The sequence below is a fragment of the Anomaloglossus baeobatrachus genome, chromosome 8 (assembly GCF_048569485.1).
Source record: "Anomaloglossus baeobatrachus isolate aAnoBae1 chromosome 8, aAnoBae1.hap1, whole genome shotgun sequence".
In the NCBI taxonomy this organism is placed as follows: domain Eukaryota; kingdom Metazoa; phylum Chordata; class Amphibia; order Anura; family Aromobatidae; genus Anomaloglossus; species Anomaloglossus baeobatrachus.
In genome coordinates, this window is record NC_134360.1 from 62,688,494 (window position 1) to 62,712,436 (window position 23,943).

Genomic DNA, 23,943 nt, shown 5'->3' on the forward strand with positions numbered 1-23,943 from the left:
AATGCTACAGATGAACAACACGGCAATAGTGGTGACTCCATTCTTTCATTAAACTAATTCAGAGAAGCTTTTGCTAGCTACCATCCTATTAAATGCACCACTGGACTGACCGAATCCACCGTCTCTTCAAGGCTGTTCCACAGAGTCCAGTACTCTACCGCTGCATTACAGCTGTTTCAGTCCCAGAGTACCCCCACTCGCCTGCTTAACAGAACTGCCACCATCGTAGTTTCTTTGCTGACACTTGCTCCCTTGTCCTTGTCACACACACCCAAAGTTGTTGTTCTTCCTCTGAGGGTGTCCTCACTTCTCCTTCACTCCCCAAAACAAAACAACTCACTAACTGCTCTTGAATCACAAACTGACTCACACTGGTTTCTATTGTGGAGGTGGCCTGAGCTATAACTTGTTTGTTTAAACGTAATAAGAATATCTGTGTATGTAAATAATCAAAATATAGATGTAGTTGCATAATGTAGCCATCGCATAGACCCATAATATAATTCTAAGCTGTGTAGTCATGAAGGAGTTAACCAAAGATAATGAAGCCTGAATGTGAAGCTGCAAAGTCTTATCAGTAGCTTTCACACAGAAAGAATGTTTTAACGAACAAAGACGTGTTTAATGACATGCTGGGAGAAACTGGGAGGTGGAACAATCCCTTAAATTCTGTGTTCTGGCTTCAAGGTTATTCATGCATACTGTATAATTGGATCTATTGAATAGACGAGTTCAGTTGGTGATGCTGGCTCAAGGAGAACATGTCTCATGTATTCATTGTCTGATACATTAATATCGGCTCTGATATACATAGCTAATACGGTACCGTCTCTGATATCCTGAACGAAGTCTCCATTAGCAGTCTTCACCCAAATTCCTCCCTTGACACTATCACTCCTCCTTCTCCCTGGCTGACACACCTTCTCATCTCTAGAATAACTATTAAGAGGAGACTTTGTGCAGCAGGCCTTCATGGTAAAATAGCTGCTAGGAAACCACTACTAAGGACAGCCAACAAGCAGAAGAGACTTTGTTTGGGCTAAAGAACACAAGGAATGGACATTAGACCAGTGGAAATCTGTGCTTTGGTCTGATGAGTCCAAATGTGAGATCTTTGGATCCAACCACCGTGTCTTTGTAGAAAAGGTGAACGGATGGACTCTACATACCTGGTCCCCACCGTGAAGCATGGAGGAGGAGATGTGATGATGTGGGGATGCTTTGCTGGTGACACTGTTGGGGATTTATTCAAAATTGAAGGCATACTGAACCAGCATGGCTACCACAGCATCTTGCAGCGGCATGCTATTCCATCCAATTTGCGTTTAGTTGGACCATCATTTATTTTTCAACAGGACAATGACCCCAAACACACCTCCAGGCTGTGTAAGGGCTATTTAACTAAGAAGGAGAGTGATGGGGTGCTACTCCAGATGACCTGGCCTCTACAGTCACCAGACCTGAACCCAATCGAGATGGTTTGGGGTGAGCTGGACCGCAGAGTGAAGGCAAAAGGGCCAACAAGTGCTAAGCATCTCTGGGAACTCCTTCAAGACTGTTGGAAGACCATTTCCGGTGACTACTTCTTGAAGCTCATCAAGAGAATGCCAATAGTTTACAAAGCAGTAATCAAAGCAAAAGGTGGCTACTTTGAAGAACCTAGAATATAAGACCTATTTTCAGTTGTTTCACACTTTTTTAAGTATTTCATTCCATATGTTTTAATTAATAGAATCTACAATTTTTAGAGTCATGAAAATAAAGAAAACTCTTTGAATGAGAAGGTGTGTCCAAACTTTTGGTCTGTACTGTACATCCAGATGGCGCTCTGCACAGCCCCATGTGCTCTACCATAGACACATTTGAGTTATTTTCATTAAAGAAAATAGGAAAACGTATTAAAATGTCAAACACAGAACTTTTCAATGGTCCAAACCATGTTGTATGTGACCCTTATTTTGAGTCATCGATCTTTGATTTCCCTTTGACACAATGAAGATTAGCATTTACCTGACCAGTCCGGCTGTTTGGCCCCTGGATACAGCTTTTTCATACTGTTTCTTTGCAGCTTCCTTTTCCTTAATTTCTCCTGGATATGTTACACCATCAATTATCCTGTAATTCCAAAATTCCAATTAGTAACTTAGTGATGAGTGAGTACTAAAAAGCTCGGGTGCTCGAGGCTCGGGCCGAGCATCCCAAGATACTCGTGTACTCGGCCCGAGCACCGAGCCCAATGTTATCCTATGGGAGACCCGAGTATTTTTATGAAATGACCCCCGGCAGCATGTAGAAACCCTAAAAATGTCACAAAAGTCTCAGAAGAGTGCTCAAATGACATGGCAACAGCATGGGGAAGACCCCTTGAAGCATTTATCACTCAAACATCACAGCTGTGAACAATTTTGTCCGCGTTTTATGCCATTTTTACGGACTCACCAGAAAACCTTCAAAAATGACACCAAAATGAATTTTCATGGCGGAAATGTTAAGGGCACATACACAATAGTGAGATAGAGCTGGTGTATGTTACTTTTGGAGATTACATGAAAGATTTTACGTGAAAACATTGGGTGGCAGTCCGATGTCCCTGAGAAAAGACGTACATGAAGGCCTCTTGAGTCTAATGTGCCCATTTTGAGGAAGTGAGTCTTTGTAGTATTTTCCTTTGCCAGGGCAGTCCAAAATTGTGAGGTTCACCAATGCCCCTGTATACAGACGTGCATGAGGGCCTGTAAACCTGAAGTGCCCATTGTAAGGAAGTGGGTCTATTGTAGTATAGCCCTTTGGCAGAGCAGCCAAAAATTGGGAGGCTCCACATTGTCCCTGGATAGAGACGTGCATGATGGCCTGTAAACCAGAAGTGCCCATTGTAAGGAAGTGGGTCTATTTTAGTATAGCCCTTTGGCAGGGCAGCCAAAAATTGGGAGGCTCCACATTGTCCCTGGATAGAGACGTGCATGAGGGCCTGTAAACCTGAAGTGCCCATTGTAAGGAAGTGGGTCTATTGTAGTATAGCCCTTAGGCAGGGCAGCCAAAAATTGGGAGGCTCCACATTGTCCCTGAATAGAGACGTGCATGATGGCCTGTAAACCAGAAGTGCCCATTGTAAGGAAGTGGGTCTATTGTAGTATAGCCCTTTGGCAGGGCAGCCAAAAATTGGGAGGCTCCACATTGTCCCTGGATAGAGACGTGCCTGAGGGCCTGTAAACCTGAAGTGCCCATTGTGAGGAAGTGGGTCTATTGTAGTATAGCCCTTAGGCAGGGCAGCCAAAAATTGGGAGGCTCCACATTGTCCCTGGATAGAGACGTGCATGATGGCCTGTAAACCAGAAGCGCCCATTGTAAGGAAGTGGGTCTATTGTAGTATAGCCCTTTGGCAGGGCAGCCAAAAATTGGGAGGCTCCACATTGTCCCTAGATAGAGACGTGCATGAGGGCCTGTAAACCTGAAGTGCCCATTGTGAGGAAGTGGGTCTATTGTAGTATAGCCCTTAGGCAGGGCAGACAAAAATTGGGAGGCTCCACATTGTCCCTGGATAGAGACGTGCATGATGGCCTGTAAACCAGAAGTGCCCATTGTAAGGAAGTGGGTCTATTGTAGTATAGCCCTTTGGCAGGGCAGCCAAAAATTGGGAGGCTCCACATTGTCCCTGGATAGAGACGTGCATGAGGGCCTGTAAACCTGAAGTGCCCATTGTGAGGAAGTGGGTCTATTGTAGTATAGCCCTTTGGCAGGGCAGCCAAAAATTGGGAGGCTCCACGTTGTCCCTGGATAGAGACGTGCATGATGGCCTGTAAACCAGAAGTGCCAATTGTAAGGAAGTGGGTCTATTGTAGTATAGCCCTTTGGCAGGGCAGCCAAAAATTGGGAGGCTCCACATTGTCCCTGGATAGAGACCTGTTAGGTTGTTAGTGCGTCCGTGCTTGCATTTAAAAACTGCACGTGTGTGCCTGTTGGTGGCAGCGTTCAGGTGCACTTGTGTGCGTTTTGCACAAACTTGGATATAACGCACAAGTCTAGTGAATACACGTCAGCACAGCATTGCAAAATGCGCAAGGGCGTTGGCAACGAACAATGAAGTGGACGTGATGGTGGTGCAGGCAGAGACCGAGGTCGTGTGCAAGCTCTAATTTCGCCACAACAAAGGTCCACATCTACTCGCTCGCACATCCTGTCCCAAATTCTTGGGGACCGCAGCAGTACACCGCTCTTGAACCAAGACCAGTGTCAACAGGTTGTTAGTTGGATAGCGGATAATGCTTCCAGTCAGATTGGCACCACCACAAACACTCTGTCTTCCACACGGTCAAGAGTCTGTAGCCGTGATACTGCACCGCACATTTCAGAACCTGATCCTCCTTCCTACCACCAGGCCGAGTACACGTCCACGGACACTCGGAAGAGCTGTTCACGTTTCCATTCACACATTCTGGCCTCTCGCCAGCTCCTGTTGAAGTGGGTCATGACGAGATTGTATGTACAGATGCCCAAATATTTGAGCAGCCACGTTCTCACGAAGTTGGCAATGTGTCTCAACAAGGGGTGGATGATGATGAGATACAATTGTCAGGAAGTCAGGAGGAGGAGCAGGGTGCGGAAGAGGAAGACGACGTGGTGGATGATCCAGTAACTGACCCAACCTGGCAGGAGGATATGCAGAGCGAGGACAGCAGTGCACAGGGGGAGGGAGGCGTAGCATCCCAACAGGCAGTAAGAAGCAGGGTGGTGGCCCCAGGCAGAAGTCAGGCAACCGTTCCCCGGAACAACAACACGACACAAGGTGCCTGTACAAATGTTAGGTCTTCCCGAGTCTGGCAGTTTTTTAAGTTGGCTCCAGATGATTCTAAAAAGGCCATTTGCAACACCTGCCGTGCCAGCATCAGCAGGGGTACCAAAACTAGCAACTTGACCACCACCAGCATGATCAGGCATATGTCAGCCAAGCACCCGACTTTGTGGGATGTACAACAGAGTCGAGGAGCAGTGCTTGCTGATGTCAAGCCTCCTCCGGCCCTGCACCAGCAGTTGCCCACGCAGAAATAACACCATCATCAAGCACGTCCTTGTCCCAGCGCAGCGTTCAGTTATCCATTCAGCAAACCTTTGAACGCAGGCGCAAATACACTGCCAACGCCCCACATGCCACACTTCTAAATGCTAACATTTCGCGACTGCTTGCGCTGGAAATGTTGCCTTTTAGGCTGGTGGAGACAGAAGCATTCCGCGACCTGATGGCGGCAGCTGTCCCACGTTACTCGGTCCCCAGCCGCCACTATTTCTCCCGGTGTGCCGTCCCCGCATTGCATAACCACGTGTCACAAAACATCACACGTGCCCTGAACAATGCTGTTTCAGCCAAAGTCCACCTAACCACAGACACGTGGACAAGTGCTTGTGGGCAAGGCTGCTACATCTCGTTGATGGCACACTGGGTTAATATTGTGGAAGCTGGGACCCAGTCTGAGCGAGGGACGGAACACGTTCTTCCCACACCAAGGTTTGCAGGCCCTACCTCAGTCAGGGTTTCACCTACACTCTACAGCTCCGGAATGTCATGCTCCTCAGCCTCCTCCTCCTCCTGCGCATCCTCATCCACTTTACCCTCCACACCAGTCCCAAGCTGGAAGCACTGCAGCACTGCCTCGGCGAAGCGGCAACAGGCTGTGCTGAAGTTAATCTGCATAGGTGACAAACCCCACAATGCAGAAGAGGTGTGGACAGCTCTGAAACAGCAGGCAGATCACTGGCTCACACCTCTGAACCTAAAGCCAGGAAAAGTCTTGTGTGACAATGGCCAGAACCTGGTGGCGGCTTTGAGGCGAGGCCAGCTGACACATGTTCCATGCGTGGCCCTTGTGCTCAACCTCGTGGTTCAGCGGTTTCTAAAGTCATACCCAGAGCTGTCTGATCTGCAGGTAAAAGTTCGCCACCTGTCTGCACATTTTCGAAAGTCACCTACTGCTTCAGCCGGCTTTGCCGGCTTTCAGCGCCATTTGCATCTTCCGGCTCACAGACTGGTGTGTGATGTCCCCACGCGTTGGAATTCAACTCTGCACATGTTGGTCAGGATATGTGAGCAGAAGAGGGCAGTTGTTGAGTACCTGCATCACCTAAGCCGTCGGGAAATGGGTCAAACTCCCCACATAACACCTGAGGAGTGGAGATGGATGTCCGACCTATGTACCATCCACCAAAACTTTGAGGACTCCACCAAGATGGTGAGCGGCGATGAGTTGGAGCAAGAAACAGTAGTGGGTGTGGGTGATAACACACAGCCCAGCCTCGTCTCATCACAACGTGCAGTGGAGGACTATGACGAGGAGGATGAAGACATGGAGCAACTCTCCGGCCAAATTGAAGATATGACATGCAGTCATATCCTCAGTTCAGCGTGGCTGGCCAGAGGACAGGGTAGATGATGAGGAGGAGGATGAGGAGGAGGACAGCATGTTCAGTCATCGTGTTGGTCAGGATACTGAAGTGATGGCTGTTAAGAGTCTGGCGCACATGGCTGACTTTATGGTAAGCTGCCTGTCTCGTGACCCTCGCGTTAAGAACATCTTGGCCGACAATCATTACTGGTTGGTAACACTGTTAGACCCACGCTAAAAGGAGAACTTTATGTCTCTTATCCCGAGGCGGAGAGGTCAGGCAAAATGCAGCAGTTCCAGAAGGCCATAGTCACGGAAGTAGGCAAAGCATTCCCCTCACAAAACGCTAGCGGCATAGGTCAGGAATCAGTGGACAACCAAGGCGTACAGCCGAGAGGGGCACAAGTCCAATCCGCCAGAGGTAGGGGAACAGTCTTTAAGATGTGGGACAGCTTTCTCAGCCCCTCACGTGCCACAAGAAATTCTAAGTTTGCCCAGATGCTCAAGGAGTACCTTGCAGATCGAACAACTGTACTCCGACATTCCTCTGTGCCTTACAATTATTGGGTATCCAAGCTGGACACGTGGCATGAATTGGCTCTCTACGCCTTGGAAGTCCTGGCCTGCCCTGCCGCTAGCGTTTTGTCAGAGCGTGTTTTTAGTGCCGCAGGTGGAATCATTACAGATAAACGCACCCGCCTGTCAACTGAAAATGCTGACAGGCTGACTCTGATCAAGATGAACAAGGGTTGGATTGGGCCAGACTTCACCAGCAAATGACAGCGGAATTTAAAGTTTGTAACGGGAATTTGCCATGTACCTCCACTCACCCATGGGTACACACTTCTGGACTTTGGCTAATTGCTGGACTACTCCTCCTTCTCCTCATGCGCCACAATGATGACCATTACAATAGTTAGGCCGTTGTTTCAGGTATACCCCCAGTGGTAAATTTTTTCGCCTATTCTTTCAGAATGGGCATTACAACGACAGGAGACCCGCTCCTTTGCAATGGGAACAATGTTTTGAGGCCCTCATGCACGTCTCTATCCAGGGACAATGTGGAGCCTCCCAATTTTTGGCTGCCCTGCCAAAGGGCTATACTACAATAGACCCACTTCCTTACAATGGGCACTTCAGGTTTACAGGCCATCATGCACGTCTCTATCCAGAGACAATGTGGAGCCTGACGCTGCCACCGACAGGCACACACGTGCGGTTTTTAAATGCAAGCACGGACGCAATAAGAACCTAACAGGTTTTTAGGAGCGACAATTACTGAGAAGTTTGACACTATCAGACACTGCTGACTGACGTGTATTATTCACTAGACTTGTGCGTTATATACTAGTTTGTGAAAAACGCACACAAGTGCACCTGTACGCTGCCACTGACAGCCACACACGTGCGGTTTTTAAATGCAAGCACGGACGCAATAAGAACCTAACAGGTTTTTAGGAGCGACAATTACTGAGAAGTTTGACACTATCAGACACTGCTAACTGACGTGTATTATTCACTAGACTTGTGCGTTATATACTAGTTTGTGCAAAACGCACACAAGTGCACCTGTACACTGCCACCGACAGCCACACACGTGCGGTTTTTAAATACACGCACGGACGCACTAAGAACCTAACAGCTTTTTAGGAGCGACAATTACTGAGAAGTCTGACACTATCAGGACTGTTTTAGACTGTGTACACCAGCCCCAGATATGGTGAAGGCTGGTATACGGTAACCACTAGGAATGGCTATATACCCTGCCTGCCTGCCTGTATACAGCTACAATAGTCCTGAGAAGGACTCTTCTGGTCACTAGCCTGTATTCCGACCTGGCTATACCCTGCCTGCCCTGCCTGTATACAGCAACAATAGTCCTGAGAAGGACTCTGCTCCTGTACTCCGACCTGGCTATACCCTGCCTGCCTGTATACAACTACAATAGTCCTGAGAAGGACTTCTGGTCACACTGTTTGCAGCCCTGCTACAGAAATAACTATAAAGGGCCGCAAACCTTTCCCTGAAGCAGCAACACTCTCCCTGCATTGACTGTCTGGATGGCTGTGTGCAGAGCACAGCGCGCCCGCCGGTATAAAGGCTCGGTCACGCTGGTCAGGCCGGCCAATCACTGCAATTCCACAACTAACAGGGTTGTGGCATTGCAGTGGTCTGCCAGCCAATCCCTGCATGAGGGCTGGCTCTCAAAAGAGCGCCAACATGCAGGGATGAAGACCACGAGTACAGCACGAGTATCGCGAGATTACTCGGTCCCCGCCGAGTAGCCCGAGTACAGTGATACTCGTGCGAGTACCGAGTAGTGACAAGCATACTCGCTCAACACTAGTAACTATATGTATGGGTTATTGAATATTAGGTAATGTCTGCAACGTTTAACACAATTCCTAATAACAACATCTTCTAAAGGTCCTCTTCAGCAAGAGATTGATGTGTCGAATCAATGGGAATCTGGTTGCGAACGCAACTATAAATGCAAGAACAAGCAAGCAGCTTCCTACTTTCTATTTTCAGCAAAGAGACAAAAAAAGAGACCTCAAGAATCCTCAAGTGAATCATCACAAATATATTGATAACATTACCAAGTGGCCAACATATATGTTCATATGTTCAGGAAGTCTCAATTTCCAGGGAACAAGAAGAGCAAGAAGAAGACCGAGAAGATGAGCAAGAAGAAATTTGAGAAGGACAAGAAAAAAAAATGAGAAGGACCAGAAGAAGAACAAGAAGAAGAATGAAGGGAAGAACTAGAAGAAGAATGAGAAGGACAAGAAGAAGGAGAAGAACAAGGAGAAGAACTAGGAGAAGAAAAAGAAGATTAACATGAAGAAGAATGAGAAGAAGAACGATGAGAATAACAAGAAGAAGAACGAGAAGAAGAAGAATGAGAAGAAGGACAAGAAGAAGAACAAGGAGAAGAACTAGGAGAAGAAAAAGAATAACATGAAGAAGAATGAGAAGAAGAACGAGCAGAAGAACATGAATAATGAGAAGAATAAGAACAATGAGAGGGACAAGAAGAACAAGAAGAAGAACAAGGAGAAGAATGAGAAGAAGAAGAATGAGAAGGACAAGAAGAAGAACTAGGAGAAAAAAAAGAAGAATAACATGAAGAAGAATGAGAAGAAGAACGATGAGAATAACAAGAAGAAGAATGAGAAGAAGAAGAAGAAGAAGAATGAGAAGAAGGACAAGAAGAAGAACAAGGAGAAGAACTAGGAGAAGAAAAAGAATAACATGAAGAAGAATGAGAAGAAGAACGAGCAGAAGAACATGAATAATGAGAAGAATAAGAAGAATGAGAAGAACAAGAAGAAAAAAAAGAAGAACAAGGAGAAGAAGTAGGAAAAGAACAAGAAGAAGAACATGAAGAAGAATGAGAACAGGAATAACCCATTTGCTTGACACTAAATTATTGACATCTAACTAACCTAAGTAAATTGTACAAAAGACATATTTGGAGGAAGAAAAACATTAAAAATGGTACACTTACATGCTGAAATTTGTAATAAAGGCTGTTTTTGGCAGATCCACATTAAAGTTGGCTTCTTTCGATACGTTGGCTCGATTAACGGCTCGGCTTGTGATGACATTATGGGCAAAGCGAGATGTCACTTGACTGCTGATAATTACACTGTAGACTTCTATATCATTCACTGACTGCATGGCACAAAATATATAGATGTGATTATTACTTTATCCAGAAATTATTGTATAGACCTATATGACTTGCTTAATATGTTATAAGGCTCATTCAGATGTTTGTGTTCTATCCATGATGTTCACGAATAGAACAAGTTCCCATAATAGTGTATGGGGCTGTTCATGTGCCCATATTGTTTTCCGGCATCAGAAATTAAAAGTACCAATACAAGTCAATGGGTCCATGAAAATCACTTGGAGCACACGGAAAGCATCAATATACAGTCCATGTGCCATCCATGATTAACATTGCAAAGGATCGTAGAATCTTTGTAATTTATTTATTTTTTCATTTGTGAAAATACCTGATGAAACAATGATGGTAAAAACTGAGTCATGGACCAAGCACTGATGAAACTAAGACACTGATGGCACTAGTTATGATTTTTTGCATATGTGAAAATAACAGAGGTCTGAATGAGCCCTTATGAAGTGAGTTGTATCCTTCTGTGCTCCATCTAGAATGGTCAGGAAAGAATATTGGTTGGGGAAGAAACACTAAAAATAATGGGATCAACACACTTAAGATTATTTTTAGTACAGTTTGAATAAAATAAATTACCAGATTCCTGTCACGGGATGGCAGGGGATAATAGGGGACCGGGGCTCCTAAACTGGCCATCTGGCTAGGGGGGCATAGCTGTCCCTGATCCCAGAGATACTTCTGATGGTGACGATGTCTAGGCCGCCATCCTACCCCTGCTCCTGACTAGCTCTGGTGTAGTATCCCCTCCTTACCCCAGGAAGGGGGGATATGGACATGAGCATGTCAACACCAAGAGTGATGTGATGGACAAACAGGGGAAACCAAAGCTCTATCACACAGCACACTCACACAGCACGCTCACACAGCATGCTCACACAGCACACTCACACAGCATAAGCAGACAACAAGTGATATGGAGGAAAACTAAAGCAGTGAGGAAATAACCAGACAACAGGATGCATTCCACTGCACACCAAGTAACATGCAATAAATCACCAGACTGGAATCCAACAGCACATGGATCGGTGTACAAGAAAGCTATAGTTGGCACAGGAAGACAAATTCCTGTATCATAAAAAGGAGGGGAGTACCTGTGATCTTCTGTAACCAAAAAGGTAACCAGCAGGCTAACAGAAATTAACTCCTGCTTAGTGTTGAGTGATAACACAATAAACTGTAAGTATGGAAACACTCTCACGGCTTTCTGTAGGCCGTATCGACACGTCCTAGCAACAAGAAGAAAACTAACACAGCAAAAAGGACTTTGTGTGCCAGAAAAAGGTGTTTGTAAAAACATTATAGCCCAAGACATGATTACTGCATATAAAACATTATTTTTATTAAATACATATATATGTTTGGATCAATATAAGTACATATACATAAATATGAGGTCATAACAGGGTAAATGAGGACAAAGAGAAAAACTGGCACAAAATTCCCTATACAAAGTGTAACAGGCGGATATAATCACAAAGTTAATAATACTCCTACTATGAAAAGAGGCCACAGTAAATGTCAATATGATAGAAAGGGAGACAAAATTAATAAAAATGGGTGAGGCTGTCTAAGTGATAGATTATAAGGGCTAGGAGCCCTGAGTTTGAACCACTAAAAGGAGTATATATGCGCTACCCTGTGTAGGTAACTCACAGATCTCAGGAAATAAATATAGCCATGCACTAGACAAGGAACTCACCCATATAGATGTATGTGAAGTCACGCCAGGTCTTTGAGTGGAGAAGCCCCTACGTATCTCGCCCAATGTGTCATAAGGGGGATATGTGGTAAGAGAATGGTGCGAGTAGCAAATAGTATGGCTTTAGGGTTACTCGCTACTTAGCGAGTATTTCCCATTGACTTACATTGCACCCTCTACTCGTAATGTATATGCGAGTAGCGGACAGTACTCGCTAACAGTATAGCGAGTACGAATAGTTAACTACTCTCTCAACACTACTCCTGGTAGTCCGATCACTAATGTGCATGTCGCGGGTGGAGGAGGGGACGCTGCGCTCTCCCACTGCTCGGGTCCGGCTGCCGCTGCGGCCTGCTGCTGCTCGGTGGCTCGAGCGATGGGCCGGATCCCAGGGACTCAAGCGGCGCTCCTCGCCCGTGAGTGAAAGGGGTTTGGTTTTTGGGATAATTTATTGTCCGTGACGCCACCCACGGTTGTGGTGATTGTGTGGACACCACCGCTGCTCTGTCTGGGGAGCCCGGGAGTGGTGGTATGGAGAAGTCAGTTGTTGATTCGCCCCTCCGTGGGTAAGGGGTTTGGTGGTCCCGGGGCCCAGTGATGGGGTTGGGATGGTGGACAGGCGGGTTATGGGGCCTGTGGAGGTGCAGGGGCGCAGGGGCAGCACTGTGCCGCACGGCACGGAGGTACTCACTCAGCCAAAGGATGATGACAAAGTTCTCGGTAAACAAACGGCTGGTTGGACGGGTCCCTCGGACGGCTACGGTGCTGATGTTCCCTACAGTTAGCGGTGACGGTCTCTTCCCTGCACCTATGTATAGTCTTTTGGTAGCGATGGATTCCCACCGGTAACCCGCTCCCCGACCTGGATATGAGCCGGAGGAGCCCCTCTCTTGCCCGCAGGCGCTGGCCCTGGGAAACTGGTGCCTTGGCGGTGGCGGTGTCTCCCCTTAACGGTCGGACTGTTGCCTTCAATCAGGACTTGGTTGTTGGGAGACCCAGTGGTCCCCTTCACTGACGGATTTGGCAAATTATGGCGACTCCTAGCCTTGCCGGGATCCGAAAGGCCCCTGCCCTGGTGCTGACTGTTCTTTGTATACCGCTCCGGTACCGCCGGGTCACCACCCGCCCATGGTCCTTTCGGCAACCTCCGAGCAATCTCTCCTGCAGACGGTCACCGCCGTCTGCCAACCTTGCTGTCTCAGTCCGGGGCACACACCCGGACTAACTTCAGGCTTCTTGCTGTCACTTTTCTCTGTCACTTCTTCCTTCTCTCACTACACCTCCACTGTTAACTACTCACACTTTGAACTCTAACACTCATCTGCAACTGTTTACTCCTCACTCAAGCTCTGCCTGAGCTAAACTGCCTGGTTTTCCCGCCTCCAGGGCTGTGAACTCCTCGATGGGTGGAGACCAACCGCCTGGCTCCACCCCCTGGTGTGATCATCAGCCCCTGGAGGAAGGCAACAAGGATTTGTGTTTTGACCTTGGTGTTCCTGCAGGGAATGTGGGGTGCGTGTGGTGTTGTGACCTGTGACCCCTGGCTTGCCCAGGGCGTCACATGCACACAGCTGGTCAACGCCCGAGCCTGCCTATGCAACTGAGAAGCACCAGAGAAGGTATAGTGAGGAGTGTCAGAGTCTGGGGTCTGAACAACGACTGATGCCGCCATGAAACTCAGCGAGTCTAGAGCAAAACTCCGTGTGGCAATTTCAGACATCTTTATCGAAGCTGGAAATTAGGACAGTAATATTGGAAATTCTGCATGTTATGGGTGTCAAAACATCTTACCTTTCCAATGCTTCTTTTCTGAAAAGCAAAAACAGAATAACAAAAAATTAAACTGTGCAAAATATTTTTCATGTAGGGGCGTACATTAAACATTTGAAGAAAATCATAATTTAAAAAAAAAATGAAACTGCAGCATGTAAAATATGAACACCTTTTACTTCTACAATTTACACTGGGTGCAGAATTATTAGGCAAGTTGCATTTTAGCGGATTTTTTTTATTATTGTCAACAACTATGTTCTCAATCAGCCCAAAAGACTCATAAATATCAAAGCTTAATATTTTTGGAAGTTGGAGTGCATTTTTTTTTAGATTTGGCTGTCTTAGGAGGATATCTGTTTGTGCAGGTAACTATTACTGTGCAGAATTATTAGGCAACTTAATGAAAACCAAATATATTCCCATCTCACTTGTTTATTTTCACCAGGTAAACCAATATAACTGCACAAAATTTAGAAATAAACATTTTTGTTATGCAAAAATAAAACCCCAAAAAATTAGTGACCAATATAACCACCATTCTTTATGATGACACTCAACAAGCTACCATCCATAGATTTTGTCAGTTACTTGATCTGTTTACTATCAACATTGCGTGCAGCAGCCACCACAGCCTCCAGACACTGTTCCGAGAGGTGGACTGTTTTCCCTCCCTGTAGATCTCATATTTTAAGAGGGACCACAGGTTCTCTATGGAGTTCAGATCAGGTGAACTAGGGGGCCATGTAATTATTTTTTCATCTTTTAGACCTTTACTGGCCAGCCACGCTGTGGAGTTGGATGCATGTAATGGAGCATTGTCCTGCATGAAAATCATGTTTTTCTTGAACGATACCGACTTCTTCTTGTACCACTGCTTGAAGAAGTTGTCTTCCAGAAACTGGCAGTAGGTCTGGGAGTTGAGCTTTACTCCATCCTCAACTCGAAAAGGTACCACAAGTTCATTTTTGATGATACCAGCCCATACCAGTACCCCACCTCCACCTTGCTGGTGTCTGAGTCAGAGTGGAGCTCTCTGCCCTTTACTGATCCAACCTGTGGCCCATCCATCTGGCCCATCAAGGGTCACTCTCATTTCATCAGTCCATAAAACCTTTGAAAAATCAGTCTTAAGATATTATTTGGCCCAGTCTTGACATTTTATCATATGTTTCTGGTTCAAAGGTGGTGGTTTTTCAGCCTTCCTTACCTTGGCCATGTCCCTGAGTATGGCACACCTTGTGCTTTTTGATACTCCAGTAACGTTGCTGCTCTGAAATATGGCCAAACTGGTGGCAAATGGCATCTTGGCAGCTTCAATCTTGATTTTCCTCAATTCATGGGTAGTTATTTTGCGCCTTTTTTGCCCAACACGCTTCTTGCAACCCTGTTGGCTATTTGGCATGAAACGCTTGATTGTTCGGTGATCACGCTTCAAATGTTTGGCAATTTCAAGACTGCTGCATCCCTCTGCAAGACATCTCACAATTTTGGACTTTTCAGAGCTTGTCAAATCTCTCTTCTGACCCATTTTGCCTAAGGAAAGGAAGTTGCGTAATAATTAAGCACACATTATATAGGGTGTTGATGTCATTACACCGCACCCCTCCTCATTACAGAGATGCACATCACCTGATTTACTTAACTGGTAGTTGGCTCTCAAGCCTATACAGCTTGGAGTAGGACAACATGTATAAAAGTATCATGTGATCAAAATACTCATTTGCCTAATAATTCTGTACACTGTGTATACAGAGGAAGCAACACTTCATGAGATAGGTGGATGTCTATTTATAAGTGGATATAGATAACGTGAAAAGAAATACAAAACTAAATGCTCTTATACTTCCTGGTCTGGTTAATCTGTTGCTTAACATGATGTAACCAGATAGTAAGGGACAACATTACCAATTGGATAGAGAGGGGAAAGAAACATGGTCTCCCGCGCCACTGTAAAATTTGTATAAAGGACCAGGACACATGGACCAGAGTTGGTTGCGGTTTGATAAACGCGTTTCATAGTATTCCAACTTCTTCATCAGGATAAAACCAAGTTACTGCTCCTGATGGATCCTGATAAAGAAATTGGAATACTTCGAAATGCGTTAATTAAACAGCAACCAATCCTGGCCCCTGTGTTCTGGTCCTTTATACAAATTGGGGGTACTTCTTTCGGCTCCTTGGTTGTCCCCTCATCTGAGCATACGTGCTTCCACAGGTATTATCCTGGTTGATCTTCCCCCCCATAGCTGGTTTTCACCTTGCTTTTCCACAACGCCATTTTTGGTGTTACTCCCTGTAATTCTATCATCTTTTTGATGGTATTTACTCTTTACTTCTGAAAGTTATTTTTGCAGCTGGTCTGCTGCCTCAAAAACACCAATTTGGTGTGTGTATATGTATGGACTAAAACTCCTCTGTGGCAGCAAGGACTTTATATATTAACCCTTTGACCGCTATTTCTCATATTTGATTGGGAACTATTCTGATTCCATTTTCGTCTGTTTTCATTCTAGCTATGGCTCCTTTCACATTGCGTTTTTCTCTACGTCCACAGGTCTCGTCGGGGCATCCGTCCGGACCGCCCCTCCCCCACTCTGCAAAGCGTGCTCCGGACGCATGCGCCCGACAGAGCCATTCACTGTTATGGAGCGCACTGCGTTAGAGTGTGCTCTGTTTTGTGCCATTTTTTGCACATATACATTTCTGCAGACGGACACCCAAACGTAGATTAGCCCCTTTTGCCCGCAGGCTCAAAAGGCACAGGGACAAGCCAGGGGCCACAGAGAACAACATCAACACACCCCACACTCCCAGCAGGCACACTGAGGTCAAACACGAAACCCTTGTTGCCTTCCTCCAGGGGCTGATGTCTACACCAGGGGGTGGGCCAGGCGGTTGGTCCCGCCCACCGAGGAGTTCACAGTCCTGGAGGCGGGAAAACAGACAGATTAGTTTTGGAGGTGAAAATGGAAGGAGGAGAAGTGGTAGTGGAGCAACTAACTGACAGCGTCCGGGTGTGTGACCCGAGCGAGACAGCAAGGTTGGCAGATGGTGGTGACCGTCTGCAGGAGTGGCTGATTGGAGTCTACCGTAAGGACCGTGGACGGGCGGTGGCCCGGCGGTACCGGACCGGTACGCAAAGAGAAGCCAGCACCATCTGGCAGGGGCTTACGGACCCCGGCAAGGCTAGGAGTCGCCGTGAATTTGCCAAATTCGTTAGTGAAGGGAACCTCCTGGGTTTCCCAACAGCCAAGTCCCGACAGAAGGCAACAGTCCAACCCGGCGCAACCTCAGCCGAGGTGTGGGGGATGGGCACAGGGGTCCTCTTCCGCCGGGCCTCCTGCACGGAGCGGCCTGTCGGCTCCGGCTCGGGGAAAGTCTCCGCAGATGCCTCCGGTTCAGGCTTCGGCACCTTCCACGGTAGCTGTTCTGGTCGATCACGGACTCCGGCTGCAGGCCGATCCGCCTGGGCGGATGTGCGGGGTACCGCTATCGGTTGCGGGGGTAGCGGGCCTAGTGGCGGGGGCGCAGCGACCAGTACGGGTAGCGGGGGAGGTAGCCGGGCGAGCGGGTATGGACCGGGTCCCTCGGCCGCGATGACCGACCCACTAGGGGTACAGGGGCGTGGGTCACTCACCCTCCCTTCCAAAACTCCCTCTTCCTCGCGTCTCCGCACGGTCGCCACAACCTCCGCCATGTCGGCCTCCCACTCCTCCAGGAGGAGCTGCATTTTGACCTGCAGCCGTTGTTGGAGCTGAGCGGTCCGGATCTCCACCCACGCCGCGGTTCCAGGCGCGGGGGCTACGGTGCTGCGGGACGGCATAAACATGGCTCTGGCGGCCTCTTCCAGGAACCAGCAACAAGATGGCCGCAGGGTCCTGGCGTCCCTGCTTTTATAGCCGCGGGCTACATTCGGCCAGACGCCATCAGTCCCCCTTAGTTTCTTTCCGGTACCTCCTCTACAGGGGCGGGGTTTTGGCCTTCGCGCCTCCTCTGCTCGAGGAGACGCTTGAGCGGGAATTTTTCGCGCCCAAGATGGCGGCTTCTCAAATTTTTCGGCCGGACACCTCCGGCGGTCACAAGGCGCACCTCTACCAGACGGCAGAGCAGTAAGATCCTGTTCGTGACGCCAAGTTGTCGCGGGCGGAGGAGGGGACGCTGCGCTCTCCCACTGCTCGGGTCCGGCTGCGGCTGCTGCTGCTCGGTGGTGGCTCGAGCGGTGGGCCGGATCTCGGGGACTCGAGCGGCGTTCCTCGCCCGTGAGTGAAAAGGGGGTTTTGATTGTGGGGATTTGATATTGTCCGTGACGCCACCTAAGGTTGTGGTGAGATTGGTGACACCACCGCTGCTCTGGACGGGGATCCCGGGAGCGATGACAGGGAGCAGCTTGGATGTTGGTTCTCCCCTCTGTGGGTAGGGGGTTGGTTGTCCCGGGGCCCGGTGATGGGGTAGGGATGGATGGCAGGCGGGTTACGGGGCCTGGTGAGGTGCAGGGTCACAGGGGCAGCGCTGTGCCGCACGGCACGGTGGTACTCACTCAGCCAATGATGTACACAAAGTCTCCGGTAAAACAAACGGCTGGATGGACAGGTCCCACAGACGGCTGCAGTGTTTCTCCTCCCGGCAGGTTGATGGTGACTGCCTTTCCCTGCACCTGTGTAGTGTAAACGGTTCCAATGGGTTCCCACCGGTAACCCGCTCCCCAGCTTGAAGGTTGCCGAAGGAGCCCCTTTTGCCCGCAGGCTCTGGCCCTGGGAACTTTAGCCTTGGCGGTGACTGTGTTTCCCTCTAATGGTTGGACTGTTGCCTTCTGTCGGGACTTGGCTGCTGGGAAACCCAGGAGGTTCCCTTCGCTAACGGATTTGATAAATTGCACGGCGACTCCTAGCCTTGTCGGGGTCCGTAAGCCCCTGCCGGATGGTGCTGGCTTCTCTTTGCGTACCGGTCCAGTACCGCTGGGCCACCACCCGTCCACGGTCCTTATGGCTAGCTCCAATAGGCCTCTCCTGCAGATGGTCACCACCGTCTGCCAACCTTGCTGTTCCGTCCGGGCCACACACCGGACCAACTTCAGACTCCTCCACTGCCACTTCACTTCCACCACTGCAAACTATCTGCTCTCTTTTCCCACCTCCAGGACTGTGCACTCCTCGGTGGGCAGGACCAACCACCTGGCCCACCCCCTGGTGTGAGCATCAGCCCCTGGAGGGAGGCAACAAGGGTTTTTGTCTGACTTTGGTGTGCCTGACCGGGAGTGTGGGGTGTGTTGGTGTAGTGCTTGTGACGTCCTGGCTTGCCCAGGGCGCCACATATGCTCTCCACTGGCCACTAGGGCCAGTATGTATGCCCCCCACTCTCCACCAGGGCCAGTATGTATGCTCTCCAATGGCTACCAGGGCCAGTATGTATGCTCCCCACTGGCTACCAGGGCCAGTATGTGTTACATCTCGTGGCTCTCCTCTTGCAAGGAATGAGGTGGTCCCCCATTCCTTGTCTGCCGCGCGCCCTCCTGCTCAACAGCGCCAACGGTCTGGGAGACTGCAGGAGTTTCCTCCTCCTAGATGCAGCAGAAGGGTGACACCTAGTGGTTTACTCCTTGTAAGGAATGGAGTGGTCTCCCATCCCTTGCCTGCCACGTGCCCTCCTGCTCGGCATCGCAGAGGGTCGGAGTGGTTGCACAGTGTGCAAAGGATAGATGCTCAGGGAAGCAGCAAGACTTCCCTTAGCTCTGCACATTGTGAAACCAAAGATCCCGCCTTTATGACCCAGAGGCAGGAGGTTGAGCATGTGCCCCACGTGACGTCTTCTGATTCGCTCACTGGTATCACACGGCCAGATAACGAGGCTGGTGATGTGCTGAATCCTGACTGGCCGGGCCAGGACGTCACAGATCATGATTGGGTCACATCCGTCTCGCGCCCGCCCTTGGCTGGAGCTACATCTCCTTAAAAACCCCTCCTGCCATCATGGCGGCGCGCGACCGTCCTTCTATGTTTGGATGTCTGGCAGCGTGCTGTCACGCCACTGTACAGACGTCATTGTATTTTGCAGGTCTCGCCCCTGCCTTGCTGCTCCGGCAGTATTCCGTTGAACAGGCTGTGTTCCTGTCCCAGGTGAGCTCCTTGAATCTCTGTCGGACTCACCTGGTTTCTGAAGCACACGTGCGTGGGCACCTCTGTGCTACCCTCGTGCCATATTCCTGTGACTCCCACTGGCACACGTGCGTAGGCACCTCTGTGCATCCCCGTGCAACAGGTACACCGAGTTGTGAGCCCCGTGCCATACAACCCTCACGGGTTAGGGCGGACAGGTGTACGCAGATCGTCTGTGACATTCCAGACGATCGCTAGCAGCAACCCGCTCACTCTTCTCCCACCATAGCAGCGGTCCCTTACACCGCACAGTGGACCTTGACCGGCGGAAGCTGTCCATATACCATCTTGGCACGCTTCCCCGGGTCCCCCTCGTAACAAGTATGTATGCTCCCCACTGGCCACCAGGGCCAGTATGTATGCTCCCCACTGGCCACCAGGGCCAGTATGTATGCTCCCCACTGGCCACCAGGGCCAGTATGTATGCTCCTACTGACCTCCATATTTTCATTGAATCTTTGTATTGTTTAACTGTTTGTTTATGGAGGGTTAATATATATGCTATATACAGTATTGGGTAGAACTGAGTTTATTCTATTAGTCCGACCCTCTAAAATCATCCCAATTTCTCATGCGGCCCCATGGGAAAATGAATTGCCCACCACTGATCTAGAGGAAGGGGATGGAGCCGAGGACTGGGGATCTTTGAGAATGTTGTACCTGGTGGCGGTCCTATTCTACGCTACCGGGCTAGAGAGAGACAGAGAGGTGGCGAGGCCCCAAGATGCTCCATGCCACGGGGACTGCACTAACGCACACGAAAGGGAGATCCCCCAGATCACCTTACCGGACCCTTCCTCCCACCTGCCCGGGAACGACCGGAGGCTGCCGCGGCGAGGACCAGCACCCGGGTGCGATGTGGGACAGACAGTGAATAAAGAGAAACTAGAACCCAATCAGTGACTGGCGTGAGTAAATGCTGCCGCCCTGTGCCCCCGGTGTCCCTGAGGATTGCTGCCCTGGGTCTCACTAACCTCCTGGGGCTTCCCCGTCCCCGTCCCGTACCGTTTCCTGGGGGGGAGTAAGAGCTGCGGCAGAGGAGGCCGAGGCCACGGTGGCCGCTGCGACCGACGGCAAGCTCCCCAGGAACCCTCCTTCCACCCTCCCTTGTCACACCGGACTGACTGTCAGATTTTACCTTTATTGAAACCCGCCGGGTCACGGAAACCGGGTCGGGCCACTCACAGCCTGCCCCCGAATACCACCGGCCCGGTGACCGTGCCCACCCTGCAGGCCCCGGCGCGGGCGTTTCAGTTCTCCACCCGCTCCAAAATCGGGTTACTAGCGCAACAATGGGGATAACACTTTCCCACTACACAGTCCAGAAAATCCCAAGCGTGAACCCTGAGAGCAAGCTCACCCAGTTAGCCACACTGGTGAGCGGGACCCGATTAGTTTCAGGCTAAATGGACCAACTAGAAGACTAGGTGCCAAGGCAAAGGTCACAGACTAACAGGCAACACCAACGGGCACGGGATCCAGGCGTCCTCCCTCCCAGCGGCAGCGGTGTCAAGAACTTTAGTTTACCACAGTTGTCAGTGTCAGCGTTATTGGACTGAGTGAGTACACACAAGACCCTTACCGTCCCAACGGCACCTCCCCGTCACCATCGCCGAGTCCCGGGGCATTCCCCCTACCCGTGGAGGGGTTAAACACCTAGCTGCCCACACCATCGCCACCGGGTACTCCCAATTGCAGCGGTGGTATTCCACCTTACCACGCACCACGGGTGGCGTCACAAACTTTCCACACCAATCCCTGTAAATAAACCCCCTTTATTCCAAGTGGCCGCGCGACCCCGACCCCCGGGTCCGTAGACCCCTTGAGCCACCGCGGATCCGGATCCGAGCAGCGACTGGCTGCTGACGCGTGGGCGGCACAAATCCCCACCACCATATAAAACGACACTGCCGGGGTCACGGAACCGGGTCTTGCCGCCATGACATCCTCCCAAGAATGGAACTGGCCCGGTAACGAGTGCCTCACAGCCCCGGTGGGTGTGTCATACCCCCCCATAAGCTGTGTGCCACCCGCAGCGTTGTCCATGTGCCCTAGTGCTGTCTGTGCTCCCCTTGTGCTGAACGGGTCCCCCCATAGTGCTGTCTGTGCCCCCATAGTGCTGTCTGTGCCCCCATAGTGCTGTCCGTGCCCCCCAGTGCTATCTGAATCTTTGAAGCTGCATGTTTTGCTGAACAAGAAACACAGCATCACACAGTTCCAGAAAGTGGATTGAATTTATAGAAATATTATACCCTGTGTTCTTTTTTTATAGTGCATATTTGAAATCTACAAAATGCTAATTTCTCTTGTGGTTACACTAAGGGGTACTTTACACGTTGTGACATCGCTACCACTATATCGTCGGGTCATGTCGTTAGTGACGCACATCCGGCACCTGTAGCGACATCGCAACATGTAAATCCTAGATGGAACAATGAACGAGCACAGAAGCGTACAACATCGCTGATCTGTGTAACGTTGTTCATTTCCATAATGTCGGATCGACCGCAGGTACGATGTTGTTTGTCGTTCCTGCAGCTCCACACATCGCTGTGTGTAAACCCGCAGAAGCGACAAACATCTCCTTACCTGCATCCCGAGGGCAATGCGGAAGGGAGAAGGTGGGCGGGATGTTATGTCCCGCTCATCTCCGCCCCTCCGCTTCTATTGGCCGGCCGATTAGTGACGATGCGGTGGCGTCGCTGTGACGCCGAACGCACCTCCCCCTTGAAGGAGGGATTGTTCGGCAGTCACAGCGACGTCGCCGAGCAGGTATGTGCGTGTGAAGCTGCTGTAGCGATAATGTTAGCTACGGCAGCAATCACCACATATCGCATGTGTGACGGGGGCGGGTGCTATCGCGCTGGACATCGCTAGCCAATGCTAGCGATGTTGCAGCGTGTAAAGTACCCCTAAGTTTTAAGTGTGGATCTTTCCAATAGAATTGCATTATCTGCAGTTAAAATACACATTTAGATTTTTGGTGCGTTTCTGCAGCAGAAATGCACTAAAAACACATGTAATCCCCACATGACTGTATCAATAAAGTTAAAGCCAAATACCAGGAAGTATTAACCAGTGTAAATTAAAACAAAAAAAGCTGCAGTGTTAAAAAAATGCAATAAAAATGTGTTTACAAAAAGACACTAAAAAAAAAAAAAAAAATGAAAAAACCAAGTAATGTAATTTTGCTAAGTGCAGAAACGCTGCAGAAAACCTGAGACATCCTAAACTCCCCTAATAGCCATTGTGGGAACATAGCATTACAGGATAAATACCTCATAGTTTGGGTATATTTTGCTGAATCTGAGCCATAATTAATGGAGCAATGAATTCTGAATTATAGCAGCAAATTCTAAAGGAAAAGGTTAGGGCATCTATCCATGAGATAAATATCAAGAGAACGGGAGACATGGACCAAAACAACAACCCAAAATACAAAAGACGTAAAAACAAACAGTAAAGAAAAATAAAAGTAATGTTTTGGAATGGTAAAGTCAATCTGCTGTCCTTAATTCCATAGAAGTGTTGTGGAAGAACCTGACGTGACCAGTTCATGGGAGAAACCTACCAAACAACAACAGAGCTGAAGCTGTTTTGTAGGGAGGAGCAGGCTAAAATTTCTCAAGACTAATCAAAAATTGCCAAAAGTGACCTAACCTAAATAATGGCACTTTCTTAAATATACCTAGGCAACAGAGGGAAAAAAATCAATTATATAACACAATATGTATACAAACCTGTATATTTCTTATTCCATCAATCACAAAGTCACTGTTTGTTGGGGATAAGACATAAAACAGCAAAGTAAGACTCAGCAGAAGGCGACCCATTTTGCAAATAAATTTTGTGTTACAGAAACCAAACTTTTGCTAAACTGTGTGAGAAATCAAGTTAATAAGTAACAGCAAGGTAAATTCTTCACATCACCATCCGGCCAAATCTTTACATAGTTATTGATCTGTATATAACGGTATAAGTGCAGGATAATAATAAAATGAGTGGAAAAAAAGGAAAATACAAAGAGGAGTTTACAAGACACTAAACAAAGTTGTGAACAAAATCATTCTGGTTAAAGGGAACAATTAAATGCACAGAATGGCTGGGGGAGTAAAGGGAAAGAAAAGGATCAGAAAAATAAAGGAAGAAGATTGTCATGAGTTTGTCGCGTCCGCAGGTTACATCTTGTGTTGGATTGAATTTACTTTCATTTGACCTTGAAAGAGTTAAGGATTTTTT

The 23,943-nt window shown here is 48.7% G+C and overlaps 1 pseudogene; it reads right to left on the reverse strand.

The window, feature by feature from the left end:
- Positions 1-23,537, reverse strand: part of LOC142249821 (inter-alpha-trypsin inhibitor heavy chain H3-like) — a 191,578-nt pseudogene extending 168,041 nt beyond the window's left edge.
- Between the last annotated feature and the right edge of the window lie 406 nt (positions 23,538-23,943).